Genomic DNA, 8,102 nt, shown 5'->3' with positions numbered 1-8,102 from the left:
GAGCTAAATCTGCTAAACAAATTACACTAAACAGATAGTGAAAGCCAGCATTTCACGTGTCATAAAACTGTATTTTTTTTTTCCCATGGTTTTGTATGAGGAGATATTTTTTCCTATAATGAATGTTCATTAAAAAATTTTAGCTCCAGGATTCATAGTGGGTGATTTACTGTAATTGTAAAGATTTCTCATGTAACATTAACAAATACAAGAGTATAATTGGGGACATGAGGAAGCATTAGCGGAGCAGCATGCTGAGCTAGGGCTGGTACGCACTGTACCATCAGCCAACCGGTCCTGAAATTGAGAATACTCATTATGCAGCCTGACCTGTTCTGGAGCAATTCTGCTGAGAGTTGCTTTGACTGAATTTTTAGTGCTGCTGAAAGGTGTCTGATTGATGGCTGTGAATAATAATAATAATATACTTAACACTTTCCACTCGCAGAACTCGGGGCACTTTTAGGCTTGTCTGCTCCATGGATGGGAGAATTATGACTGATTTTCTGCAAAGTCATGAAAATGTGGTTCATGGCTGCTTTGTCACCTGTGGTTGTCTGACTCCCATGCCTCTTCCGAGAGCGAGCCTTTTGCTGCTGTAGGATGCTAATCCCCCCGTAGGTTTCATTTTTCTGCTCTGGTTTAGTTGCAGCCCAGAACGTGGGAAGAGGTCCTCTCTGTCCCGATCAGCAGCGATTCGATTGACCCATAGTCTGCCCCATGAGTCTTTTGCAAGTTGAAGTCTGAGAAAACATAGTTTAAGAAATTAAACCCCTAGGCCAATTTAGACCTTGGTTAATTGTCTATCAAGAGAAAGTGTTGAAACTGTCTTCTGCCTCTCGCAGGGCAGTGAACAGACTTGGCGCAAGTGCCACTTTTTGCGTTGTGCAAGGCTGTTTCCTTAGAGATGCATATTTTAATTGCAACCATGCTTAATCTGGGGCTTTTCTACACGCCTCTGCTGTGCTAGGACAGATCTGTATGGCAGAGGAGAGCTCGTGTTCCATTTGCCGTGCAGTGGAATACAGCAGACTGACCTTCCTTTCGCCTGAGCTCGCACACCCAGAGGGCACGGGATGGTGCCGTGCAGAGAGATTTTTCTTGGGGCTGAAAGCAATGTAGCATCGCACGTTATCAGCTGCAGTGAAACGCTGTGCTGACATAGCTTTGCAATTTGTTTCTGGATCTAAAGTGAGAGAGACAATAGTAATCTGTCTCTTTGCTCATGTATCCTGCTATATCTCCAAAGGTGTTTGATTTTCTTTCTTAATTTTATTGGATTCTTTTTTTCCAAGACGGTAAAATTGTTTTAGGAGTTGTCATCCACTTGCAGAAGGGCAGATAAGTTCAAATTAAAATAAATAACTCTGCAGAAAGCAGTGTTATAGCTTGAAATACGAGGGTTTTTTCTTCAGCACTTTTCAGTACCCGGGAAATAGCTGTATGCTTCTTTGTGTCCTCCTTAGCAAAATGGGAATGTCTCCCTGCCCTGTCTGGAGCATCCTCATAGAACAAAATTCCCCTGCCAACAAAATTTTTGTTTGGTTTTTTTTATGGAGCAGACAATTGAAAATTGTCTTTTTCTACTGGCAGCTGCAGGTTTTGCGTTTCTCTCTTACTCCAGATAACATATGCAACGCTAATAGTAACAGGTTTTCCTTTGTCATCAGACTTCTATGATTGAAAGCAAAACAGGCTTTTATTCTTCAGGGATATCACTATTTCTGAAGATCGGATTGAGAGAAAAGGGCGGAAATACCCCTTGCAACAAAAGTATTAAGGAGTTCAATTTATTAAGTTAACCAAAATACCGCTAAAGGAAACTTGATCACAGTCTGTCCCCACAGGGAGAAGTTGTGTGATTATAAAGGGCTGCTTATTCTGAGAGATAATGAAATGACAGGTTCTGATAGCTGGAAGTGGTCTAGGGAAAAATCCCATCTCATGCTAGAAATCAGGTGCAAACTCTTACAAATGAGTAAGCGTTTGGAGGAATTGCTACAGTTGGGGTTTACCCATCCCTTGAAAGATGCAACAGAAACCCACGCCTGGGCCGTAGCCAATTTGTTTCGTATTTGGCAAACAACTTCCTGGGACGACCAGAGCAGAAGGAACCAAGAGATCTATGTGCTGTTGCTGGCTCTGTCACTAACCTGCTAAGTGACCACCTGCCTCCACTTCACTCCTGCCTCAGTTTCCCCATTTTAAGTTGACAGGAGAGGTACTTGCCTCCCTTTGGAAGAGCGTTCTGTTCTGTTGATGCGAAGCGCTACGTGCAAGACCGTTGTTACTGTCGTATCTAGGACCATTGACTTGTGTGCGTGCTTTTGAGCTGTGTTTTTGACGGTTTAACAGAGGAGTTCTGCTACCGCATTTCCTCCTGGACTTATCAGGGATGCCTCATTAACATGAATCTTGAACTCTCGCCACTGCCGAGTTTCACTACGTACATTGCCACCGTGACCCACTTTCCTTTCTTAGATAGAGGCTGCCCACAAAGCAGCATCATTTGCATTCTCCTCTCCACCCCCGCGTATTCTCCTTCCGAAACACTTTATTCCTCTCCATGAATTCTTGTGTGTGATTGTTGCCGTAAGTTCCCGATCTGCTCAAAAAAAACTTTAAAAAGCCTTCGATTGAGATTTCGGAAGAATGAAAGTCGTAATGAGAAAAAAGAAACCATAAAGCAGAAGTTAATGGATGCAGACATGTGACCACAGACGCATCTACTCTGCAGGGGCCTGCTTGCCGGTGGCGTTTGCCTACGCTGGCCCCAGCTTGCTGGCAGTGTCTGCCAGGCCGTTGCCAGCTTGCCGGTGGTGTCTGCCCATGGCAGCACCAGCTTGCCCGATCCTTCTTTGGTCTCTCTGGCACATTCAGGACCCCTCTAATGGTGCCATGATGCCTATCGATGCCTTTGAGTTTGCCCTTAGCATGCTTTTAGGTTTGTAGTGGACCTTGCACCCCTCAGAGGACTTCCTGAGTCCATATCTGTGACCCAGCCCAGTCGTTCTGTCCTCTCGTCCCTCTAGCTGTGCCTCTATTCATTCCCTGGCCCTCTGACATGTTTACTCGGTTCAGATCCCCTCTGGATTTAATCGTCGTGTCCCCAATCCTTCTTCTGTCTCCCTGGCTCCCTCAGGGCATTTTTTTCTCCCAGTCACAACGCCTCCCGAGACCTTCCTTGTGCTCCACATCCATCTTGTAGCACTCTGAGCTGTAGAGCACTCATTTGTTCCTCTACGCTATCTAGGACTCCTGTGTTCGGTCCCTGGCCACCCGTGTCCATCTGTACTCCGTTCAGATGATGACCCGAGTTCCTCCTTGTTGTCCCAAGCCTTCTTTTGTCCGTCAGCCCCCCTCAACACCCCTTTCCTCACAGTCACAATGCCTCCTGAGACCTTCCTCGTTCTCCACAGCACCTTGTAGCACATTATCTCCCTTTCCATCTTCCTTGTTCTGTCAGAGCCTCCCGTCTTTCTTTGCTACACAGCGCTCCTTTATCTTTCTCTCTGCCATCGAGGGTGTCTCTGGTTCCTCTCTCACTCAGTCATCTGTAGTTTGCCTAGATGCCCTCCTGAGACTAAGGCCCTCACTGGGTCTCCAAGCCTTTTTTTCTTACCCCACCCCCTCCTAATTCCTCTACTCTCTATAACAATGTCATCTGAGTCTCTTCTTGTACTCCACAACACTCTTGTAGCACTTTGGTTCCCTTTTAATTTTTTTTCTTTGTGCACTTCAGAGCGCTCTTATCTTACTCTTTGCCATTTAGGATGCCTTTGTTCAGCCCCTGGCCTCCTGATGATGTCTGTACTTGGTTGAAATCCCCTTCAGAGCTCCTCATTGTTATCTCTGAGGCTTCTTTGGTCTCTCAGCCTCCCTCGGGACTCCTCTGCTCCCTTGTCCAAGCTCTTCTGAGACATCCCTTATGCCCCAGAGCCCTGTTTTAGGTTGGCAGGGCACTTTGCACCCCTCTTTTCCCCTCAGAACCCTTCCTGAGTCTGCATCTGTTACCCTGGTCAGTCTATGACTGGGAGAGCTCAAAGAAGGCAGGGAGAGCTCAAAGGCGGCTCACTTAGGCTGTCGTATTTATAGATAAAGTGGTTGGCTTGTAGCCAAATTACATGTGATAGGAAAGATATGCATGAGGCTCCTTGTATCCACAACTTTCTTTGTTCCTTGATAAATGAGTCTTGGAAAAGCAACCCGCTATTCATGTGTCAGTCGTATGATCAGTGTTCCAAGCTCATATGCATCGATGCTCACTGTGCCACTCACCTTCTTTGTGGGTTCTCAGAGAAGAGACGGAACCAGAGGAGTTCTTGGCCCGGCCATGGCCCAGGCCTTTACCTCCTTTGGAGCCTGTACCAAACTATTGTTAGTTTGGTGAAGGGGTCGAGTGCATCCGTCACACTCCACCCCGTGACTACAGTCAATCCACTTTATCGACTCAGAGTGGCAGTACGGTTACCTCTTGCCTCTGTCATAAATACGTGATGTATTGCAGATCAGTGGTAAGAGTCCAATTATTTGATAAGTTGTTTAGTTTAAGTGTCCTAATTGATGTTAGTTATATACCATTTTACATACAGAATCAATTGATTGTATGTGTTTTACATGCTGGATTCATGCTTGATTTGCTTTACATGCTTGATTTGTTTCATTTTTTGCCAAACTTTGATATACAGAATGATTATAAGCAATAAACATAATAAGGTTAAAACTAACAAAACTACAATAGGATGCAGCATCAAACTCAAAATTACAGTTGCTGTTGGGGACCATCCAAAAAGAGTTTCCCACCAGTGATGTTCTCCATCTTTTTTCACTCTTTCTAGGACACGGTGTATGTCTTTGCATCATGGACAGTAATCAGGGTTCTTTGTCCATTGTTTCAAATTCGTTTAGCAATTGATTCAGGTCATCATGTTGCAACACTTTTCTTACCAATGTGAGATTCATTCCAGTAGGGGTAGGCAAGAAATCTTGATGCAATGTACAGTTAGATTGTAGCAGTTGGTGGGTTGTGACGGGAGCAGAATAGTTAAAGTTGCATCCCATAATTTTAGTAAAACTACAAATACAAATATTTGAGTGATTGTGTATATCTACAGTGGTATTGTCTATAAATCTAGAATCACAAAGGGTCCTCATACAAACACATCCGTTTCCAACGTATACAAGTACAGTTTCAGGGGTTTCGTTAGGATGTATTTCAAAATGACAAACACGTCGTTCTGTGCCAAGACAAATGTCTTGGGCCTTAATGGTATGACTTTCACAAATAAATCCCTGTTGTTCCCATACAACGCATGCATCAACATCAATACTTTGCTGTTTGTTCCCGTTCTGTTGGGCCTGTACTCTGTGCTCTAATGGATAGAGGACAGTTCCATTGTGATTTAATCCCGGTGCAATGATTGGGTACACGGGGTATACCGAAGCATTGCGTACTGTTAGAACAAAAGCTGTGGCTTTACTGTCAGTAGGGTCATAGGTAAAATTGACTACATGCCACCAGGATTGGAATTTCTTTTCAAATTCATTTGTGTTATCCCAGATTACTTTTCGAATTTCAGTGGGTAAGGTGCCCTCTTCACCTTCTCTTACAATCACTGCCAAAGTAGATTGTACCCACAAATGAGCTTGAATACAATTAAGAGCGAGACAGACATTAATTTGGGCTGCACCTAGTGCGTCCACAATTAGTTGGTGGTCTTTTTCATTAATTTTTTCCCATGAGGTAATATATCAGATAAGAGCTATTGGTTAGTTCCCAGTGCCCATAGAGAAGATTGCGATGGACGTTCTAATTTGTGTAAATTACTTGCTGCTGAGCTTATTTTGTTTGCTAAAACTTCAGTGTCCATGTTGTTTAATACTCCTAATCCTGTTCCTAAAATACCAGTCACATCTCTTCTGGATCGTTTTGGAGAGGTGAGGGCTCATCCATGCAACCAGGCTAACCATCCTGCATAGGACACGCTTAGGAATGGTGAGCAAGTAGGTTTAATTGCAGAGATATTGATCTACGTTGATAGTGCCACTCGTCTGAGGGACCATGATGGATTAAACAGCACTCGTTGCTGGCCTGTATGTTTGATGGCATAGGGTCCAATTTTAGAAATTTGTGGGGATAGAGTTTTCTTATCCTTTACAATTGGGGCAGATGTGGTTGTACTAGGCTCAGTAATGTCTATTTTTAAATTTAAAGGATAAGGTGGGTCATCTCATGTTGTTGTGATCCCAGAGGCAAACTACGAAGACAGGTAGTACTAAGGTAAAATTGTACCGTAGAGATGCAAAGTTTTGTATCTTTTGCTATTGGGTTTGATGTAATGTTGTACATAGCAATTTGAGATGCCTTCTCATAGCCGGATCCATTGATTATCTGGCATCCTACTTTTATTTCCTGGCCGGTCACTCCCTGGAGTCGGAGAAATCAGTCAAAACCCTTAGGATCCTTGCTCCATTCGTTTTCTAAATATACTTCAGTTCCATGCATTACTACAATTAAGAGGGCCAAGTCTTTATTAGAATTTAGTCCCATACTTCTGGTATACTCCTTAGTAAAACTAGGGGAGTATTCAGAGTAGGCGCTGACATCACTGTGATAGGCTTAGTGATTCTGAGAGCTATTGTTCCTAGTATTACTAGTGGTCCTAGTGTTCCTAGTTGCGTCCCTTCAGAGCGTTCCATCTGCATGATATTTTAACATCATGACGTCCCTTCGCTGTGTCACGTATTGAGCAATGACTTGTGTTACAGCATTTTCTATGTGGCGTGTAAGAGTTATTGTGAATAATCATAACATGCATATATCCCTCACTAACAGGTGGTTGTGCTTTACAAGTCACGTTTATATTGCTGTCCGTTAGTAACAAGACGGGTAGCTTATCTGTGACACAATTGTGGCTGATTTCTTGACTGACAATTAAGTTGAGACAGGTGGGTATAATACTTGGTGGGAAAGCGAGTATTATTGAAATCTTCAACAGCAGTAGAACGATGTAACTTATTTTCATCTTGGAGGAGACCGTAGATGCTCCACATCCATCTTGTGGCAATTTGAGCTGTAGAGCACTCATTCATTCCTCTACGCTATCTAGGATTCCTGTGTTCAGTCCCTGGCCACCCGAGACTATCTGTACTCTAGGACAGGTTGTACTAAGGTAAAATGGTACCAACAGTTCAGCCCTTCAGAGGCGCAAAGTTTTGTGTCTTTTGCTATTGGGGTTGATGTAATGTGGTACACAGCGATTTGAGATGCCTTCTCATAGGTGGATCCACTGATTATCCAGCATCTTACTTTTATTTCCTGGTCTGTCACTCCCCGGAGTCGGAGAAGTCGGTCAAAACCCTTAGGATCCTTGCTCCATTCCTTGCTCCAGGTAAACGCCATAGGGGCTGCAAGGCACTGAGACGCTGCTGGGCTAACAGTCTCATATAGGTATTTACCCTGATAACAGTAAAGTATTGTTTGAGTCCTGCAGAAGCAGCGTGCTTGGCGCTTCTGGAAAAAGATGATGAAAAACGTATTGTTTCAGTATATGTGACTAGCATTAGACTTTTATAAATGCTATAGGAAGACTTCTCTTACCTTGGCTTATTCCTTAGATATTGCAGTGATGAATATTTATGGATAGGTTAGCTGCCTTCATGAGAAGGATCCCCATGGAAATTGCTACTCTAGGTTTCCTCCGGACTGTTATATTCTTTCCCAAGTGATCCAAAGGGAATTCTTCACGTGAAGATGTAATAAAATTGGGTGAATGCAAATAGGAAAAAAGGCATTTATTGAAGCAGAATGGAAAATAAGAGGTCTGGAAAACTGAGCTGCTGCTGAAAGCGATTGAGTCAAATGCCTGCAGATGCAGGCACAATAGATTATGGAAATTAGTCAGAATAAATAGGCCTGGATGGCCTTAGCAGCGCTGTTGTGTCAACGGGTCTCATTGAATATGCTCAGAAGCATGTAACTGTTTGTTTCTCTGCCACATACATTTTTCCACAAGATGAGGAATGAGCTGGAAAATTTTACCTGAATTAATTTGTAGTTTCCCCTAGACTCTTGGTGTCCTGTGGAAACAGAGCATTGGTAA

The 8,102-nt window shown here is 43.5% G+C and overlaps 1 pseudogene; it reads right to left on the bottom strand.

Annotated features, from left to right (window-relative positions):
* Positions 1-4,613: 4,613 nt before the first annotated feature.
* LOC140643761 (uncharacterized) lies at positions 4,614-7,402 on the bottom strand (annotated as a pseudogene).
* Between the last annotated feature and the right edge of the window lie 700 nt (positions 7,403-8,102).

Source organism: Ciconia boyciana, chromosome 25 (genome assembly GCF_034638445.1).
Source record: "Ciconia boyciana chromosome 25, ASM3463844v1, whole genome shotgun sequence".
Classification (NCBI taxonomy): domain Eukaryota; kingdom Metazoa; phylum Chordata; class Aves; order Ciconiiformes; family Ciconiidae; genus Ciconia; species Ciconia boyciana.
Note: the sequence above shows the minus strand (reverse complement) of the source record. Positions and strands in the feature narration are given on the sequence as shown.